Source organism: Saimiri boliviensis, chromosome 4 (assembly GCF_048565385.1).
Source record: "Saimiri boliviensis isolate mSaiBol1 chromosome 4, mSaiBol1.pri, whole genome shotgun sequence".
Classification (NCBI taxonomy): Eukaryota; Metazoa; Chordata; class Mammalia; order Primates; family Cebidae; genus Saimiri; species Saimiri boliviensis.
This window is the reverse complement of record NC_133452.1, coordinates 151737001-151758914: the sequence shown is the minus strand read 5'-3', so window position 1 is coordinate 151758914 and position 21914 is coordinate 151737001. Positions and strand designations below refer to the sequence as shown.

The following is a 21914-nucleotide window of genomic DNA, read 5'->3' as shown; positions in this document are numbered from 1 at the left end:
CTTTTTAATCTAATTGTGTGGACGAGTAAACCAGAGTTTGCTTACCGACTCCTCAGCTGAGGAACTTCTCAGTTGTTTCTAGTTTTTTTGGCTGGAACTGTAAACATTTATATACAGGTTTTTGTGTAAACATAAATTTTCTTTTCACGAGTAAATATCTAGGAGTGGGATTGCTGGATTGTAGTTAAGTATATTTTTAACTTTATAAGAAACTGCCAAATTGTTTCACAAAAGTGGCTGTACTAGTTGGCATTTCATTTTTTCTTTTCTTTTTTTTTTTTTTTTGAGCCAGAGTCTCGCTCTGTCGCCCAGGCTGGAGTTCAGTGGCGCAATCTCAGCTCACTGCAACCTCTGCCTCCTGGGTTCAAATAATTCTGCCTCAGCCTCCCAAGTAACTACAGGCACACATTGCCACCCCTGGCTAATTTTTATTTTTTTTGTATTTTTAGTTGAAATGGGGTTTCACCGTGTTGCCCAGGCTGGTATCAAAACTCCTGTCCAAGTCCTGAGCTTAGCCTCCTGAAGTGCTGGGATTACAGGCGAGAGTCACTCATGTCTGCCTCCTAGTTTGCATTTCTACCAGCAATGTATGAGAGTTCCTGTTGATCTTAGCACTAGGTGTTGTCAGTTTTTTTTTTTTTTTAAATAATTTTTAGTCGTTATAATAGGTGTCTAGTGGTTTCTTGCTGTGGTTTTAATTTACATTTCCCTAACGACTAATGATACTGAATCCCTGATTCTCACCTGCTTTTAACCTATAAGGTACCATCTGTAGTTCTCTAACTACACATGCTGGCTTATATTTCTAGTTCCTTATGTATGCCCTTCCTTCACCTTCTCTTATCTCTGACCATTTGCCTAGCTAATTAATTAGTCTTCAAGCCCTAGTTTGAGTACCTTTCTTGTGGCATTTTCTCCCCAAAGTAGGAATATGCCTTTTCTCTGCCTCCTTTACATTTTGGGCAGACCATAATTGTGATATTTATGTTATTTCAATTGTCTGCTTACTGCCAACATGACTCTATAGATTTAAGAGTAAGGGACTATTTTATTTGAATTTCTATAATTCTACTACTTAATTTATAGCTGGCTTTTAAATGTATGAATAAATGAGTGGATTAGAAGAAGTACAATTCTTGTATGTTCTGGATAAAACTTTTTTTTTGTTGTTGTTTTTTTGAGATGGCGTCTTACTGTGTTGCCCAGGCTGGAGTGCAGTGACTTGATCTTGGCTGACTACAACCTATGCCTCCTGGGTTCAAGCAGTTCTCCCTGCTTCAGCCTCCTAGTAGCTGGGATTGCAGGCACGTGCCATCACGCCCAGCTAATTTTTGTATTTTTAGTAGAGATGAGGTTTCACCAAGTTGGCCAGGCTGGTCTTGAACTCCTGACATCAGGTGATCCACCCGCCTCTGCCTCCAAAGTGCTGGAATTACAGGTGTGAGCCACCATGCCTGTTATTATATTTCTTTTGCCAAACGATTATATTTCTTTGGTTGTATTTCATTTATCTCCCTGGTAAACTTGTAGAACAAAGTTCTAGGCCCAACCCATTGTTTTAGAAAGGAAAGAACAATTCATTTCTGATGAAAACCTACTCATATTGCTAATTTTGGCCAAGTAATATTTTTCTGGAGAAAAAATTCTTTTTTAAAATCCCAAGATTTTTGTAAAGTATGGACCAGAAAGAGTAGCTGTTAGTCACCTTTTGTTTGCAGTGATGTATGCCCATCGGAGAGTTTATTACACTTAATATAAAACTGAATTTCCGCTGGGCGCGGTGGCTCAATGCCTGTAATCCCAGCACTTTGGGAGGCCAAGGCGGGCGGATCACGAGATCAGGAGTTCGAGACCAGCCTGGCCAATATAGTGAAACCCTTTCTCTACTAAAAATACAAAAAATTAGCTGGACGTGGTGATGGGCACCTATAATCTCAGCTACCCGGGAGGCTGGGGCAGAGGAATCAGTTGAACTCAGGAGATGGAGGTTGCAGTGAGCCAAGATTGCACCACTGCATTCCAGTCCAGGCAACTGTGTGAGACTCAGTCTCAAAACAAAACAAAACAAAACAAAACTGAATTTTCTTTTAAACAAAGTGTTCATCCAAGATCTCAGTTTTTAAAATAAATGGTCCTTGGCAACAAATTTTCATATGAAATGGCAAGAGTTGGGTAAGAATTGCCTCTTCCAATAGAGTAGAAAGAACTGTATGTGCTTGTAAAGACTTAATTTTTCCTATGGTGTACATTAGAAATATGACTGTCATGATTGTTACTTATATTTTTTTTATTGCCTAGAAAATGAAACTTGAAGTTTTTTTTTAATTGAGTGAAAGAATATATTTCATTTTCTGCCATGAGTTTTCATTTAAACTGAACCTAATTTTTGTATATATGCAGTTAAATAAACTTATTAGGACAAAATAGTCTGTTTAAATATTAATTTAAAAATCTAATGTATTTCACAACAAAAAATTAAATCACTTTATCTACATGACTTTTTTTCTAAGACGGGGTCTTGCTCTGTCACCGAGGCTAGGGTGCAGTGGTGTGATCTTGGCTCACTGCAACCTCTGGGTTCAAGCAATTCTCCTTTCTTAGTCTGTCCTAGTAGCTGGGATTACAGGCATGCGCCACCACACCCGGCTAATTTTTGTATTTTCAGTAGAGATGGGGTTTCACCATGTTGGCCAGGCCAATCTTGAACTCCTGACCTCAAGTGAACTGCCTGCCTTGGCCTCCTAAAGTGGTGGGATTATAGGCGTGAGCCACCATGCCCAGCCCTGCATAACTTCTTTAACAGGTATGTATTTACTTTCCCTTCTTTTTAGTGATCATTGACTGTTAAGATGAATTTCTTTAAGAAGTCTGTATGTTACGCACTTTCAGTTCAGGAATTTCATTCAACTTTTAAATTATGCATACAAATAGAGGCAGTGGAGATACAGTTAATTCTAAATGTGAGAGATAATAAAATTTTCATTTGCAAGTTTTTAGAATTAGAATTTATTATGAATGGTATTTTTAGCTCTTCAAACAAAATATTGATGCCACTCTTTGACAGTGTTTCAGTGAGAACTGGCAAGTAATTCAGTCTCTCTGTTCTGTTCCTAAATTCGTCTGCTGACAATAAAGTGCACTCTTTCAGAATGTTCCTTTTACGCTTGCTGACTTTCTAGATTGTTTCTTGTCAGAAGATGAGAACAAAGGTCTTTCTTCCTGTCTAGCCTTAAAAAGACTTTGAAAACTAGAAGGCTGTTTTTTCTAGTTTTGATTGGTTGTAAGTAGCAAATGGAAGCACAGGGCAAATGTGGACAAAGAGTAAACAATGTATTTATTATAAGTAATCAATATATATATCAATTTAGCAAATATATGTTGAACACCTATGATATATCACATCACCAGTGGCTGAGTGAGAATAAGAAATTCTTTTATTCATTTGTCTTATTCATAGTTCTTGCTAGAGGACCTGACATTTAGTAGAAACTCAATTAATACAATGAGTGAATTGAATGTGGTTCATGCCTTCAAGGAAAATCAAATCCTTTAACAACAGGGGTATGTTCTAAGACATGGGTCATTGGGCGTTTTTTTTGTTTGTTTGTTTTTTTGATTTTTAATGAATATCGTAAAGGGTACTTGTATAAACCTAGATGGTATAGCCTACTACATACCTAGGCTGTACCATTGTATACATAGTTCTTTGTTAACCAAAATATTGGTAAGCACTATTTGGAAGATATAGTGGACAGGTCAGGGAGAGAAATAGGCAACGCTAAGACATAATATACCAAGTACTTAAGAATGAGACTATATATGGGAAAACAGTAGAGAGTAGTTAATTCTGGCTCAAGGAGACAGATTTATACAGGAAGTAGTATTTGATAGACCTTACAAAATGAGTAACAATTTGAGAGGCCTTGTTGGAAAAGAACATTCCAGACTATGGTAAATGGCTGGAATAGTCTCACAGGAAGAGTGCAACTGTATGGTTTTTGGTAGAGATACATGGTTCAGTATTGTTGGGGACTTGGATCATAAGGAAGAGTTACAAAAGTAAGAATAGGCCAGGTGTGGTGGCTCATGCCTATGATTGGGAGGCCAGAGTGGGTGGATCACCTGAAATTAGGAGTTCGAGACCAGCCTGGGCAACATACAGTGAAACCCCATCTCTACTAAAAAGTACAAAAATTAGCTGGGTGTGGTGGTGCATGCCTGTAGTCCCAACTACTTGGGAAGCCGAGGCAGGAGAATTGCTTGCACCTGAGATGATGTGGTTGCAGTGAGCCAAGATCATGCCACTGCCCTCTAGCTTGGGTGACAAAGCGAGACTCTCTCAAAAAAAAAAAAAAAAAAAAGAAAAGTAAGATTGGAATCAGATATTATAGAGCCTTGATGATTTATAAGGTAGAATATTCTATAGGTAGAAGGGAGCCTTCGGGGTTTTTTTTTTTTTTTTTTTTTTTTTTTTTTTTGTGGCAGACTCTTGCTCTTGTCACCCAGGTTGGAGTGCAGTGGCACAATCACGGCTGGCTGTAGCGTTGATCTCCCATGCTTAAGCAATCATCCTGCTTCAGCTCAGCCTCCCAAGTAGCTGGGACTACTGGTGTGCATCACCATGCCCAGCTTTTTTGTAAAGATGGGGTCTCGGTATGTTGCATAGGGTGGTCTTGAACTCCTGGTGTCAGGCGATCCTCGTGCCTCCCTAAGTGCTGGGATTACAGGCATGAGTCACTGCACCCAGCCTCCCTTCAATCTTTATGAGTAGAGAAGAGATATGATACCTCTTTTAGAAAGATAATACCAAGTGGGGAGAGGATGAAAAGTGTGATGGCAATGTGCAAGATTGCTAGAGAGTGTAGGGGCTAGAGCTAGGAGTTAGGTTGTGAGGCTATTGTCTGAGGATAGTGTGCTAGAGATCAAAGACAAAAATAAGAGGAAAATAACAGGAGGAAATTTAATTTATTGAGTACCTGTTATATGCCAGATACTGTGCTAAGAACCTAGGATTAACAAAGATGGAGACAGGGCTGTAAACATGGCTGAGAGAGGGTACCTACTCTCCAGAAGTGTACAGGTAAGAAGGGAAATGAACATGTACATAAATAATAAAATCCAGTATGAGATATACAGTAGTAGACATAGAAACAAACTAGAGAAGTATATTGGAGGAAGTAAACAACTGTATTGGAGGATGGAGTGGTGATCAGGGAAGTCTTCATGGGAAGCTAACATAAAATTACAGAAGATTATAGTTAAACATAAGTCTCTCTTTGTCCATCAGTTGCTTGGGTATTGTTCACAAGATAGGATATGAACAGAGATTTTAAAGATTAGTAGCTGTTTTAGAAGCTGACTAGTTACTTTTGTTAAGAAATATAGTGGGAATATAAATCGGCTCTGCCACTTACTAGTTCTGTGATTTTGTGTTTTTCGACAGACTCTCAGTCTTACCTGTGAAAAGAAAAAATAGTGCCAACCTCATAAGACTTAGTTACATAATTCACTTAAAGCACTTATTAGAGTACCTGGTGTGAAGCAAACTCATGATAGCTTGAGGCTGCTCTGAAAAAAGGTGCCTGGTGCACAGCAAAGTGATGTCTTGCTGCTGCTGCTGCTGTTGCGGAAGGAAGTTCAGTATAAAGTTTAGTAGGAGGAATGTGTCTGGAGATGATCATGAAGGGACTTCTAATGCTAATGGCTGTTACCTTTTATCTTTCAGGTGTTAGTTTTAAGCAAGGGAATTACATGGTTGGATTTGCTTTTTAAAGTAGGTTATCTGAGGGTAATATGGAAAATAGATCTGAGGCTGACTCCAGAGATCAGTTGGGCTATTGTAATAATAAATTGAGGGTTTAATTTGTGTAGTGGGGTTGGAGAGGAAAGCAGACAGATTTGTTAACTGGTTAGGACTTATTTATTTATTTTGTTTTTACAAGAAATCTGTGTTTATTTCCTTGATTAGGAAGTAGGAGTAGTAAGTAGGTAAAGGTAGTTGTTGATAGAGTATTAAGAATGACTCCCTGGCTTTTTTTTTTTTTTTTTTTAAGACAGAGTTTTGTTCTTGTTGCCCAGTCTGGAGTGCAGTGGTGATCTCGGCTCACTGCACCTCTGCCCCCTAGGTTCAAGTGATTCTCCTGTCTCATGCGCCACCACACCCAGCTAATTTTGTATTTTTAGTAGAGACAGGGTTTCTCCATGTTGGTTAGGCTGGTCTCGAACTTCTGACCTCAGGTGATCTGCCCGCCTCGGCCTCCTAAAGTGCTGGGATTACAGGTGTGAGCCACTGTGCCTGGCCTACTCCCTGGCTTTTGACTTAGAAGATTAAATGGCTAGTGATGTAACTAAACATATCAGAAAATACTGGAAGTTTTTTTTTTTTTTTTTTTAAGAGATAGGGCCTTGCTTCCTTGCCCAGACTAGTGTGTGGTTGTATGATCATAGCTCACTGCAGCCTCCTGGGCTCAAGGGATCCTCCTGCCTGAGCCTGCCAAAGTGCTGGGATTATAGTTGTGAGCCATCACACATGGCCAGGAAGTGAATCTTTAAAGATGATGGTGATGGTAATAGTGTTTGAACTGCTGTGGGACACCCAAAAGATTAATAACAAAAGCTTTGACTAAAAATAAATGGGATTTAGGAGAGTAGGGCTGAAGGTAGATTTTGGAGTCATCAGAATGTAAGTTGTTAAAGCCATGGGAATTGATGGGATAACCCAAGTATGTACTGTTAAAAAAAAAAAAAAAAGAAGAGGGCGTAGGGTAGACACCTTTAACACCACATTTAAAGGACATATAGAAGGAGGGAATTCATCCGAGATCCTTTTCATTTACTTATGAATTTTTTAAAAAAAATTTCTTCCTTGTAACATAATCATCTGATTCTAAAAAAACAAATGGTCAGAGAATTAGAAGGCAGTGATCCTAGGTGTTCTCAGAAGCCAAGGAAGTCAGTTCAAAGGAGGACTGCTAAGTGTCCATTGATTTGTCTTTTGGGAGGTTAACTAGTCCTTGTGATGGCACTTTCCTTGAAATTGGGGTGATAACAGTGTGCAATGTGTCAAAGAGTGAACCTGGGGTGCAGTGTGTCAGAGAGTTAGAGGTAAGGAATGGAGATAATGTGCCAGTGGACTAAGTAGCTGTGTTACTCTTGTGAGAAACAATAATTCACAGCCCATTTAGAAAAGTAATACACTGCCAATTTGATAATTCAAGGTCAGGTGTGGGGGCTCATGCTTGTAATCCCAGCACTTTTGGAGGCTGAGGTGGGAGAATTGCTTGAGCCCAGTAGTTCGAGATCAGCCTGGGCAATAAAGCAAGACCCTGTTTCTAAAAAAAATAATAATAATATTAGGCTGGGCGTGGTGGCTCATGCCTGTAATCCCAGCATTTTGGGAGGCTAAGGCAGGTGGATCACCTGAGGTCAGGAGTTGGAGACCAGCCTGGCCAACATGCTGAAACCTCGTCTCTACTAAAAATACAAAAAATTAGCTGGATGTGGTGCTGCACACCTGTAATCCCAGCTACTCAGGAGGCTGAGGCAGGAGAATCCCTTGAACCCAGGAGGTGGAGGCTGCAGTGAGCCAAGATCGCACCACTCCAGTTTGGGCAGTAGAGTGAGAGACTGTCTCAAAAACAAAGAAATAAAAATAATAAAATGAGCTGGGTGTAGTGGGATGCGCCTGCGGTCTCAGCTATATGAAAGGCAGAGCCAGGAAGATCACTTGAGTCCAGGAGGTCAAGGCTGCAGTTTACTGTGAGTGTGCCACTACACTCCAGCCTAGGCTACAGATCAAGACTCTGTTTCGGAGGTCAAAAAACAAAAACAAAAAACAAAGAGGGAAAATTTTGAAATTCACAAAAAGAAAATTTGGAAAGTACAGAAAAATGTAAGGAGGAAAACTAAACCATAATTTTGTATAATTGATTGCTGTCAATACTTCTGCTTGTTTTCTTCCGGATTTTATATATACACTTAAATTTTAAGCTTAGTTGTACTCTTTTCTTGATTCGAAGTCTCGCTCTGTCTGTGGTGCGATCTCGGCTCATGCAGTCTCCGTCTCCTGGGTTCAAGTGTTTCTCCTGCCTCAGCTTCCTGAGTAGGTGAGACTACAGGCACATGCCACCATGCCCAGCTAATTTTTGTAATTTTAGTAGAGACCGGGTTTCACCATGTTGGCCAATATGGTCTTCATCTCTTGACCTTGTGATCTGCCTGCCTTGGCCTCCCATAGTGCTGGGATTACAAGTGTGACCCCCTGTGCCCAGTCTGGTTCTACTCTTTTTTTTTTTTTTTTAATAGGTTTTTACATCCTGTGTTTATTATTAATTTATTTTATTTTTTGGAGACAGGGTATTTCTCTCTTGTCCAGGCTATAGTGCAGTGGCACAATCATAGCTCACTGTAACCGCAAACTGTTGGGTTCAAGTGATGCTCCTGCCTCAGCCACTCAAGTAGGGAAGGACTACAGACATGTGTCACCATGCCTGGCTTATTTAAAAAATTTTTTTTTTTTTTTTTAGACGGAGTGTTGCTTTGTTGCCAGGCTGGAGTGCAATGGTGCGATCTTGGTTCACTGCAACCTCTCTCTCTTGAATTCAGGTGATGCTCCTGCCTTAGCCTCCTGAGTAGCTGGGACTACAGGTGTCTGCCAACACGCCTGGCTCATTTTTTTATTTTTAGTAGGGAAGGGGATCTCTTGACCTCGTGATCCACCTGCCTCAGCCTCCCAAAGGGCTGGGATTACAGGTGTTGAGCCACTGTGCCTGGCCCTATTTTAAAATTTTTTTGTAGAGGATTACTATTCATTTATTTCTATGCAACAGTTACTGTGTATTTTTTTGTATAATTATAAACATTTTTCTATGAGACTAAAAGCTCTGAATATGTTATTTTGGGCCATGGCATAGTCTGTTATAAGTATATTATGGCACATCCATAGCTGTTCTCCTGTTGCTAGTTATTTAGATTGTTTTAATTCTTTCACTATTCTAAGTAATGTTTTTTTGCATGAAATTTGTCTTTATTTCCTTAGGAAAGATTTCTTGAAGAGGAGTTATAGATCACAAGAAGGGGCATGCAAATGTTTAAGGCTTATGATACATGCCAAATTACTCTCCAGAAAAATTATTCCTGTTTATGTTTGGGTGGGAGAGACCTTATTGTATGTATATGCTGAGGAGAAGGAATCACTGGTGAGTCCAGGAGAAGACTGAGGGGGCTAATGAGGCAAGTTTCTTTGCCCAGTGGGTAGGATATGGGGATTTAAGTATAAATTAGGAATGTGGGATGGTATATGGAATTTATTTATTGGCACTTACCACTGCTTCTAGAAGCCTGTCTTGACAAACTTTCCGCCTTCAAACTAGATTAGGCTCCTCTGTTGTTGTTGTTGTTGTTGTTGTTTTTTTTTTTTTGAGACGGGAGTTTTGTTTTTGTTACCCAGGCTGGAGTGCAATGGCGTGATCTCGGCTCACCGCAACCTCCCCCTCCTGGGTTCAGGCAATTCTCCTGCCTCAGCCTCCTGAGTAGCTGGGATTACAGGCACGTGCCACCATGCCCAGCTAATTTTTTGTATTTTTAGTAGAGACAGGGTTTCACCATGTTGACCGGGATGGTCTCGATCTGTTGACCTCGTGATCCACCCGCCTCGGCCTCCCAAAGTTCTGGGATTACAGGCTTGAGCCACCGCGCCCGGCCCTTAGGCTCCTCTGTTAACGCCCCTTCATAGCATTTAATCACATTCATTATTATTTAAGATCTGCCCTGCCTGTTAGAGTATTCCCTGTATAGAGGGCACAGACTTCTGTCTTTTTCACAGTTTTATCTATGTTGTCCTACACATAGATAATCAATGTTCATTGATCAGAGAACTGAAAGTATTGAGGAACTATGAGATTGAAAGCCATGAATTTGTGACAACGGTTTACATACTTATATCATTTTTCACTGTATACTCAGCTACTTAGAGAGGAGAGTTGAATTCTATCACTGATGCAAAATGGAAGACTATAGGTTAGGTAAATTGGAAGAACAATTGTAGTAATTGAGGTTATTGGTGAGGGAATATTTAAATGGACTGTTTTAGTTCGGTGAGTCTTGGATTTTGTATATCTTCTTTACCTACATTATGAAACCATCAAGAATGGTAGGAGCCTCAATTTTGGTGGAGAGAAAAATTGTTTATTTAAGAAGGTATGAAATATGGGAAAAGTGATCTAGAGCTATATAGCCATCATGTTTCTCATTATTCTTGAGTTGGTTATCTTTAGTGCAGTTTAAATCCCAAATCACCCTTACCTCTTACTGTATCAGTTATTATTTTATACCTAACAAATGTAGTAGGTTTTTTTTTTTCTTTTTCTTTTCTTTTTTTTTTTGGAGACAGAGTCTTGCTCTGTTGCCAGATGCCAGGCTGGAGTGCGGTGGTGCAATCTCGGCTCACTGCAGCCTCCACCTCCTGTGTTCAAGCAATTCTCCTGCCTCAGCCTCTCAATCTCTTGACCTCATGATCTGCCTGCCTCGGCCTCCCAAAGTGCTGGAATTACAGACCTGAGCCACCGCACCTGGCCGTTTTTTTTTTTCCCCCAAGAAATTTTTTTTTTCAGTTATAAGGTAATACATTCTTTTTTTTTTTTTTTTTTTTTTTGGAGAAGGAGTTTTGCTCTTGCTACCCAGGCTGGAGTGCAATGGCGCGATCTCGGCTCACCGCAACCTCCGCCTCCTGGGTTCAGGCAATTCTCCTGCCTCAGCCTCCTGAGTAGCTGGGATTACAGGCATGCACCACCATGCCCAGCTAATTTTTTGTATTTTTAGTAGAGACGGGGTTTCACCGTGTTGACCAGGATGGTCTCGATCTCCTGACCTCGTGATCCACCCGCCTCAGCCTCCCAAAGTGCTGGGATTACAGGCTTGAGCCACCGCGCCCGGCTAAGGTAATACATTCTTAATGCAAAAGGGAAAAAAACACAAACGAATCCTGTAAAATAGAAAAAAGCATACGTATTTTTAAAAGGATCTGCAATCCTACCACCCATATTAATGGCAGTTGACATTTTGGAGTATATTCTCTCCAGCTTTTCTTCTCTATTCACACTGCTTTCAACATTAGTCTAAGAAAGAAACATAGGTTTAAGATGTATTTGAGTCACATGAGAGATTTAAAAAATATTTTATTATCATGGGTTCCAGTACTTATATTTTTCACTTTAATATAAATTTAATTAAAAAATTCAGGGAGGGCCAGGCACAGTGGCTCATGCCTGTAATCCTAGCACTTAGGGAGGCTGAGACGGGTGGATCATGAGGTCAGGAGTTTGAGAACAGACTGGCCAATATGGCGAAACCCTTTCTCTACTAAAGATACAAAAATTAGCTGGGCGTGATGTGACGTGCCTATAATCCCAGGCAGAAGAATTGCTTGAACCCAGGAGGTAGAGGTTGCAGTGAGCCAAGATCACATTACTGCACTTCAGCCTGGGCAACAGAGTGAGATTCTGCTCCGTGTCAAAAACAAACAAACAAACATAATTCAGGGAGAAAATTTCATTTTAATATTTTAAAGACACCATGTCACATAACTTTAAGGTTGTATAGGTTTGTCATGAATATATTACTTGAAATCATATTTCTGTTTTTCAGAACCAGGAAAATAGTTTATAACCAGTCTGTTTATGTTTATCTCAGATATATTGAGTTCTTTGTCTTTGTCTATTGCTGGAATCACTTAGGTTGATTAACATTCCAAGATAAGGAGAAATGATCTGTTGGTCCTAGACCTTTTGGCTTTGTAGATGATTTGATAGTCTGTGCAGTTTTTTGGAGGAGTGGGTGAAATGTTTTAAAATGGTTACTGAGGAGTAATCCTTAGATGGAAAAACAGATTGGTTAAGAGTTGAAATTTATCCCAGTGATTCTTTGTAATTTGTATGGTACAGAACCTAAGGAGTTTTCTTCCCCAATGTTTACAAACACACAGAAGGGAGAGTTAATATATAGTGTATACCCTACCCTTGTACACACCACCTAGATTTTAGAATTAAGATTTTGCCATATTTGCTTTATTACAGATCTGTTCCTCTGTCAACCCATCTTTTTAAAATGCATTTCAAAGTGAGTTGCAGAGTTTCCAAATCAGTTTTAAAGTCTCTCATTTTACACTTCTTTTTTCTTACTCTGAGAATCTTTGATTCTGGTGATACGTATTTATTTGCTTTATCCTAGAATATCTTGATACATTTCCAAATTAAAATACCAGTAATTTTGGAGGCTGAGGCCGGTGGATCACCTGAGGTCAGGAGTCCGAGACCAGCCTGGCCAACATGGTGAAACCCTGTCTCTAATAAAAATAACAAAAATTAGCTGGACGTGATGGTGGGCACCTGTAATTCTAGTCCCTTCGGAGGTTGAGGCAGGAGAATCGCTTAGACCCAGGAGGCGGATGTTGGAGTGAGCCGAGATCGCACCATCGCACTTCAGCCTTGGGCAACAAAATTGGAACCCTGTCATAAAATAAAGTAGGCCAGGCACAGTGGCTCATGCCCGTAATCCCAGCACTTTGGGAGGCCGAGGCGGTGGATCATCTGAGGTCGGGAGTTTGCTACCAGCCTGACCAACATGGTATAACCCTGTCTCTACTGAAAATACAAAATTAGCTAGGCATCGTGGCACATGCCTGTAATCATAGCTACTTGGGATGCTGAGACGAAGAATTGCTTGAACCTGGGAGGCGGAGGTTACAGGGAGCCAAGATCACACCATTGCACTCCAGCCTGGGCAACAAGAGTGAAACTGTCTCAAAAAATGAAATAAATAAAAGAACATTGAATACTATATATATATGTATTTTTTCCAGCTTTTTAAATTTTGCTTTGGTCTTCAGAATACATCCCATTAGGGATGGATATGTAAAGTCACTTGAAGTAATTCTTTTTTCTGTATTTCTGCCACTAACTTGATATGTTTCTAGTTTCAACTTATTTAAAATGTCTTCCGTTCTTAGGAACTGATTTTTAAATTTTTATTTTCTTTAATTATGTAAATCATTTACACTGTTCCAAACTAAGACGGTTTAAGAAGGCACTTGGCCCAGGCGTGGTGGCTCAAGCCTGTAATCCCAGCACTTTGGGAGGCCGAGGTGGGCAGATCACCTGAGGTCAGGAGTTTGAGACCAGCCTGGCCAACATGGTGAAACCCTATCTCTACTAAAAATACAAAAATTAACCAGGCGTGGTGTGGTGCCCCTGTAATCCCAGCTACTTGGGAGGCTGAGGCAGGAGAATCACTTGAATCCAGGAAGCAGAGGTTGCAGTCTGCCAAGATTGCTCCACTGCACTCCAGCCTGAGCGACAGCATGACTCCCTCAAAAGAAAAGAAAAGCACTTCACAGAAGGTTCATGACATTTTATTTCTTCCCCTCCCTCTCAGGCAACTATTTTCATTAGTTTTTGGTTTTTAAGCAAATGTGCCGTCAGAAACTTTGAAGAGATATCACAAGTAGCTGATGACACTAAAGGAAGTGGTTAAATGGGGATGGTATTAAAAGGAAACTCGAAACATTTTTGTTGCTTTTGCATTTTAAAATATTATCTATTTTCTCTTTTTTTGAGAGGGATAGTATATTTTTACATTGAGAGAGGTACATTTATACTAATACCCATAATCCCCTCCTTTTAAAGTACTCTTGTATTGTGAGCAATAATGAAATGAGCTGGTAACCTCTTACGCATCTTTTCTTCCCTTTTTCCAGCGTCTGTAGTTTTTTTTTGCATTTAAAATTTATTATTTATTAATATGTAGTAAAATACATTTTCAGTTTATAGTTGAGAGTTTTGACAAATAGAATTATATAACAAACAACACAGTTGAGATATACAACAGTTCTCTCACCTCCCCAAATTCTCTTGTTGCCCCTTTATCTCAAACCCTCCTCCCACCCCTAACTCCTCACAACCACTGATCTGTTTTCTGTGACTATAGTTTTGCCTTTTGAAGCCAGAATGTTTTATAAGTGTAACCTTTTGAGTATGGCTATTTTGCATTCACTTAGCATGATGATGCGATACTCATCCAGGTAGTTGAGTGCATCAATAGTTAATTTTTCTGTAAACTCTTTTGTTAATTGTTTTATGTCTATATTTTACAAGCATATAACATTTGCATACACTACACTGTTTTCTTTATTCTGATCATTTAGTGTTAGTTCTAAATTGTATTCAGTACTTAGCACCAGACCTTATCCCAAAGATACTTTTAGGATTTTTTGGTTGTCTGAAGCTCACATTCTACTAGAGAACTCATGAGAACAATATTCTTTAAGTCCTTTTGGTTCAAACTATTTGTTTGTAACCATTATACCCGTTATATTTGAAGATTTGGTTGGATGTAAAATCCCTGGCTTATGGTTTTTTTCCCCCTGAGACAGACTCTCACTTAGTTGCCCAGGTTGGAGGGCAGTGGCACAGTCGTGGCTCACAGAAGCCTCAGCCTGCTAAGTAGCTGGGACTACAGGTGTGCGCCCTATGCCCAGCTAACTTTTAAATTTTTAAATTTTTATTTTTGTTGAGACAGGGTCCCATTGTGTTGATCAGGCTTGTTTTGAACTCCTGGGGGATCCTTGCCCCTCAGCTTCCCAAAGTGCTGGGATTACATACGTGAGCCACTGTGCCCAGCATGTTTTCTTACGAGCTCCCTGGACATTTTCAAGGTCTTAAGCCATTTTTTTCTTTTGCAAGAAATTTGCTCATTTGCTTGGATACCTGAAAGATTTTCTTTAAAGAACCATTGCTTGAATCTATCTTGGTGATGATCTTGGTATGACCTTAAATAATAGGTTCAAGTGTTTTATTCCAGAAAAGGTTTTTGTATGTTGTTTTTCATATTTGCTCTGTTCCATTACATGGGTTTGTTTTTTAGGAACTCTAATTATGAATATATTTTGGATCTTCTTTGACTGATTTCTTTTATTATTTTATTATTTGGAACGGTTTTCTGGTTAAAAACTGGAAAGCCTGCTAGAGAAATTCTTACAGAGCTGTAACACTTGACTGACTTCGTTATTTTGAAAATTTCCTCCATTCTCTTTTCTCTTTTCTGGTGGAGTCTGTTCTTTTGTGTTCCATTTAGCTTTTCTTTATTTCTGAAATTCCAATTCTTATGTAAATAAGAACACTATTTTTTGACCAATTTATATTAAAAATTGGAGACTTCTGTGAAAAAGTCTTGAACATCCAGTGTAAATTTTAAGTTGTTAATTTAATCCAGTGTTGATTTTAAGTTTTAAATTTTCACTTATGAAGAGAAATATTGTTGAAAAACAAAACAGTAAAACACATCTCAGTCTCCATAGTTTTCTAAATACACCTCATGTGGTACAAGTAGGACCTGTAATGTTTATAGAGTTTAAATGTAAATCAGTTTCTTCTCAACTTATTTGTGTGATTTAAAGTTGCTACTTTTTATTGTTTATTAATTTTATAGGGATATTTTGAAAATAAGATTTTAAATATGGAATACAATATAAATAATTTTATTAACCAAAAATGTCAGTTTATTAGAAACATAATTTCGTGTCTGTTGCGTGAAAGTAGAATATGTTGTTTTATGTGATAGATTATTTTTCTTTACATTTAACACAGTAACACTTTAGCAAGTCAGGAAACCAGGTTATTTTGTGTTTTATTATTGTTGTAGTAATTTACTACAGATGGAATTATTTAACAAAGAATTGTCAGAGGAACTCTCAAACTAATATGCTTTTCTTGTTTTTAGAGTCTTATTGTCTTAATCATTAAAAGGCAGGATAAATGAGTAGGTACTTGAAGGCCATCTTAGTAAATATAGCCAGGCCTTAATTTAAGGTATTGTATATTTATATTTTTATAGCTCTTTGAGAGGTAATGGGAGAAAGGTGTAGCTGAAGGGTTGATATATGTTATTGTGAACTTCCCAGAGGCAAGAACTAATTTCTGTTTTCTGTGATTCTTTATGCTTTGGGAAGAAAGTGGTAGAGAAGGTGCAGTATATATAGAGAGGTAAGTAGCTGCTTTACTGTCAGCATAGAATTAGAATTGGAACAATTTTTTAAAAAAATTACAGATGATAAAGTGAAATGTTCTAGGTTTGAATAGTAATACTGAAAAAGGATTTCTGTTTTCTGTTACTTAAGTTTCTTACCTCAATTTCATTGTTTCAGGTAATCATCTAGTGAGTAGTATTTTCACTTTGCAATATTTTGAGCATGGATATACTTACATTTCTTTTGTATATTAATAGTGGTTGTTCTAAGAATGTAGGTGTTGGATATTGTATAGTAAAGTCTGTGCAGCTGCGGGGGAGATGAGAATAAGGACTAGAAGGAAGAATTTTGTTATACTCACAGGTCTCAGAGAGGATCACTGCATGCCACACAGGGACACAGGGGGAGCACCAGATTTTTTGGTTTTTTTGAAACAGGGTCTCGTTCTGTTACCAGGCTGGAGTGCAGTGTTGTGATCTCAACTCACTGCAACCTCTGCCTTCTGGGTTCAGGTGATTCTCATGCCTCAGCCTCCCAAGTAGCTGGGACTACAAGTGCACGCCACTACGCCCAGCTAATTTTTGTATTTTTAGTAGAGATGGAGTTTCACCATGTTGACCAAGATGGTCTTGATCTCTTGACCTTGTGATCTGCCCGCCTTGGCCTCCCAAAGTGCTGGGATTACAGGCGTGAGCCATCGTTCGCGGTCAGCACCAGGTTTTAGTCAAGAAGCAGAAGACGGGAGCCATGGAAAAGCTCAGGCCAGAATCTTTACTGGAGTTGCCTGGGAAAGGCAGGAGAGGGCAGGGTAAACAGTTGAGGATTGACCAGTGTGGATAATTCCTGCAGGCTTTGAGCTGTAGAGGTGGTTGTTTCTAATTGCCTGGTACCTGACTCTGGAATGATTTAGGGCAGGAAATAACTGGCTTCGTATGTGAGCATTAGATAAGAAGGTGGTTTTGGCTATAGACTCTGGATCCGTTGATTTGTATATGGAAGACATACTCCTGTGAGCCCTTTGCTATCTCTAAGAAAGTGCTAGCTCTGGCCAGCAAACTTTTTAAGAAGCTTAAAAACTGGTCAAGAGTTCGAGACCATCCTGGTCGACATGGTGAAACCCCGTCTCTACTAAAAATACAAAAAATCAGCTGGGCATGGTGGCGTGTGCCTGTAATCCCAGCTACTCAGGAGGCTGAGGCAGGAGAATTGCCTGAACCCAGGAGGCGGAGGTTGCAGTGAGCCAAGATCGCGCCATTGCACCCCAGCCTGGGTAACAAGAGCAAAACTCCGTCTCAAAAAAAAAAAAAAAAAAAAAAAAAAGAAGCTTAAAAACTGAAATTTTGTCTGTTTACTCGGTCAAATAATTTCTGTGTTAATCTTTCAGGCATAGCTTTCTCAACAGTTGCTTCCTTTTTGGTTTGTTATTATTTTTCATAAGTTCTCATATATTTTAGATGGTGATTACATTTTTTAAACCCTGAAATACGTATTAAATACATAATGATTGAAATATTTTCACAGGAGCATCTGTAATTGTTTTTTGAGATAAGGTCTCATTGTGTTGCCCAGGCTGGAGTGCAATGATCACTGTTCACCGCAGCCTTGAACTCCCGGGCTTAGGTGATGTGCAGCTAACATTTAGTGTAACTAGAATTTTCTTCTGAAATAAGTAAACTCTTGTAAAGAAATTACATTTATAAAAATGCTTTTGAGTTTCAAATAAGGTACCAGTCAACTGAGTTAGCTTGTAAATGAAAAGCCAACTCCAATCCTATAGGACAAAAATGTCTTCAGCTTACCAGTCTTTTTGAAACTGCTAAAAATGGAATTATTTCACTCAAAAGGGTCATGTCTACCTTTTTGGAAAACGTCATTACAGTTCCAATAAAAATTGGAGGGCAGTGTACAAGCTGTTTTATAACATGCTTTCCCCCCATTATTGTGTTACATTTTTTCATTTTATTAAATACTATTTTTATAGCAGCATTTATAATGACATTATAGGCTTGTTTTGATGTTAAGACTCTGAGGATTCTAACAGGACTTGGCCAGAGTTTGGGGGCTTCTCAGTTGCAGGGTCTTCCTCTAGCCATTGAGTTTGTATAGTGGACAGGGCCTACGTGGGGCCATTTTGAGATGGAGGCAAAAGTACCACATACTTATAATGTATGCACATATAGTGATTTGTTACCTGTCCTTTTTTCTTGCACATAAAGATTAGTCTCAGTTTCATTTAGAATGAAAAAAATGTTCATTGAACATTCTTGTATCTACCTTTGGATGTATCGATGATTATTTTCTTTAGAATTTATTAAGTGAAAAAGGGTTTGCCATTTTAAGGCAAACCCTTTTTGAGAACTAGTGAGGTCTAATATTTTTCGTGTTTCTTTTCATGTGCCTGTGTGTTTTCCTGAAGTGCCTGTTTAGGTTACTCATGTTTTATTGCAGTACTTTTTCAAAAATTTATTTTTAACATGCAGTAAAGTTAACTTTTTTTTTTCTTTTGTATGGTTCTGAGTTTTGACAAATGCATAGAGTCCATTACAGGACTTCCCTTTTACGTCCCTTCATTAATCTTCCTTTTACATTTAACTCCTGGCAGCCACTGAATGACTCTCTTTTCCTATAGTGTTTCTTTTTTTGAAATGGCATGTTAAAAAAAAAAAAAATGGCATGTAAATGGAGTCATTCAGTATGTAACCTTTTTTGGGAGCGGGGTGCGGGGAGTTGGGGTCTTGCTCTGTTGCCCATGCTGGAGTGCAGTGGTGCAATCTTGGCTCACTGCAGTGTCTGCCTCCCAGGTTCAAGCGATTCTCCTGCCACAGCCTCCCAAGTAGCTGGGATTACAGGCACGCACCACCACACCCAGTTAATTTTTGTATATTTAGTAGAGACGGAGTTTTACCACGTTGGCAAGGCTGGTCTGGAACTCCTGACTTCAAGTGATCCACCCACCTCAGCTTCCCAAAGTGCTGGGATTATAGGCACGAGCCACCGCACCTGACCAGTATGTAACTTTCTGAGACTGACTTCTTTCACTTAGCATAATACCTGTTAGATTAATCTATACTGATGCTTATACCAGTAGTTTACTTTTTATTATTGAGTAGTATTCCATTGTAAGGATGTAAGTTTATTCATCCCTTCCCAGCGGAAAGACTTTGGGTTGTTTCCAGTTTATGTAATTATGAGTACAGCTGCTGTAAACATTCACAGACAGGGTTTTGTGAGAACTTATTTTCTTAATATTTTTAAGCATATTGTGTAGTAAGTGTATAATTGTTCTTTATATATGTTGGGATATTTCTCCTAACTTGTTTTCCCTTTATATTTGTTTACTGTGTTTTTATTCCCCTAATTAATATGCTTTGGTTTTTAGACTAGTTTTAGGTTTATAGAAAAACAGATAATAAGAGAGTTCCCTCCCATATGTCCCTATCTCCGACACCCAGTTTCTCTTAAGAAAATCTTACAAAGGTAAACACAGTCTTACCATATGATTTAGCAGTCACATTCCTAGGCGTTTACTCAAACAAGGTGAGAATTTACGGCCACACAAAAACTTGCACACAAATGTCTGTGGCATTTAGTGTGCCATTAGTGTGGAACATTTGTTACGATTAGTGAACCAATAATGTTAAATTACTAACTAAAGTCCATAGATTATATAAGGGTTCACTCTTTTGTTGCACAGTTCTGTGAGTTTTGGCAAATGCATGATGTCATATATCCAAACAGTCATACAGAACAGTTTCACTGACTAAAAATCCTCTGTGTTCCGTTTATTCACCCTTTTTCCTTCTCTCCTCTTCCCTCCGTCCGCAGACTCATGGCACCCATTGATCTTTTATGCTGTCTCCATAGTTTTCCTTTTTTTTTTTTTTTTTAAGAGTGTTATATAATTGGAATCATATAGTACATAGCCTTTTTAGACTGGCTTCTTTCACTTAGCAATGTACATCTAAGACTCATATGTATTTCTTCATGGCCTAATAGTTCATTACTTTTTGTCACTAAATAATATTCCATTGTATGAATGTACCATAGTATGATAGTCCAGTCACCTATTGAGGGACTTCTTAGTTGCTTTGAGATTTTGTCATTTATTAATAAGTTGCCACAGATACTTGAGTGCAAGTTTTTGTGTGGCCGTGAATTTTCACCTTGTTTGAGTAAATGCCTAGGAGTGAGATTGCTAAATCATTCGGTAAGTCTGTGTTTACCTTTGTAAGAAACTGCCAAACCATCTTCCAAAGTGTTTGTATCATTCTGCATTCCCACCAACAATGAATGAAAATTCCCGTTATACCACATCCATTTTCATCAGCAACTGATAGGTCAGTTTTTTGGATTTTAGACATTATAATAGGTAGGGGTATCTCATTATTGTTTTAATTTACATTTCCCCAGTGATGTATGTTAAGCATCTTTTCATATGTTTGTCATTTGTAGATCGTCTTTAGTGATATGTCTATCCAGAGATTTTGCCCAATTTTTAATTGTTTGGTTTGTTGAATATATAAAGGGCCTTTATCAGATACGTGTTTTGCTTTCTTCCAGTGTGTGACTTATGTTTTTGTTCTCTTAAGGTCTTTCACAGAGCAGTAGTTTTTAATTTTAATGAGGCCTATTTACTGTTTCTTTCTTTTCATATTTCTTGCTTTTCATAGTTTTTGCTTTTGGTTTTGTATCTAAAAAGTCATTGCTGAACCAAAGGTTACCTAAATTTTCTATGTCCTATGTTTATGTTTTTCCTGTGTTTTCCTGTGTTTATAGTTTTGTATTTTACTTTTGGGTCTGTGGTCCATTTTGAGTTGGATTTTTTTCTGAAAGGTGTAAAGTCTGTATCTAGATACCTTTTCCTCATTGTATCTCTTTTGCTGTTTTGTCAAGATCAGTTGACAAATACAAGATCAGTATTTTTGTGGGTCTATTTCTGGACTCTCTTCTGTTTCATTGATCTATGTGTATACTTTTGCCAATACTATGCTCTCTTGATACTGTAGCTTTCCAGTAAATCTTGAGGTTGAGTAGTCTTGAAGTAAAATTCTCTTTGTTCTTTAGCATTATTTTCTATTCTGGCTCTTTGCCTTTCTATCTAAACTTTAGAATTAGCTTCTTAATATTTGTAAAATAACTTGCTGGGATTTTGGTTGGAATTATGCTGAATCTATGGATTAAGTTGGAAAAAACTGACATCTTAACAATACTGACACTTTCTGTCCATGAATATGGGCTATTTTTCTATTTCTTTAGCTTTTCTTCGATTATTTCAGCAGTTTTATAGTTTGCATGGTATCAATTTTGTACATATTTGTTAGATTTATACCAATAATTTCCTTTTTGTTGGTGCTAATATAACTGGTATTGTTTGTAGAATTTCAAATTCCAGTTCATTGGTGGTGCATAGCAAATTGACTTCTGCATATTAATCTTGAATACTGCCACCTTGCTATAATTGCTTATTTTTTTAAAGAGGTTTTTTTGTGTCAGTTCTTTGATATTGTCTACGTAAATAATCTTTTCAGCTACAAAAGTAAGTTTTTTTTCCTTTCTCAATCTGTGTACCTTTTATTTCCTTTTCTTGTCTTATTGCATTAGCTAGGACTTCCCCTGTGATGTTGAATATGAGCAGTAAAAGAAAACATCTTTGCCTTGTTCCTGGTCTTAAAGGGAAAGCATCTAGTTTTTAGCCACTAAGTAGGATTCTAGCTGTAGGTTTTTTTGTAGATGTTCTTTATCAGGTTGAGGAAACTCCCCCCATTCATAGTTTACTGAGAATTTTTATTATGAATGGTGTTGGATTTTGTCAGATGCATTTTCTGCATCTATTGATCCGATCATGTGATTTTTTTTCTTCTGTAGCTTCTTGTGTGATTGATTACATTAATTTATT

General features: G+C 38.4%; 1 protein-coding gene and 1 non-coding gene across 2 annotated transcripts in view; one reads left to right on the top strand and one right to left on the bottom strand.

Moving 5' to 3' along the window:
- Positions 1-21914, top strand: part of RANBP9 (RAN binding protein 9) — a 105787-nt gene that overhangs the window by 22288 nt on the left and 61585 nt on the right. The window lies entirely within an intron of this gene.
- Positions 14983-15045, bottom strand: LOC120361191 (U7 small nuclear RNA). The gene has a single exon (XR_005577535.1). It is a non-coding gene; the product is annotated as a U7 small nuclear RNA (small nuclear RNA).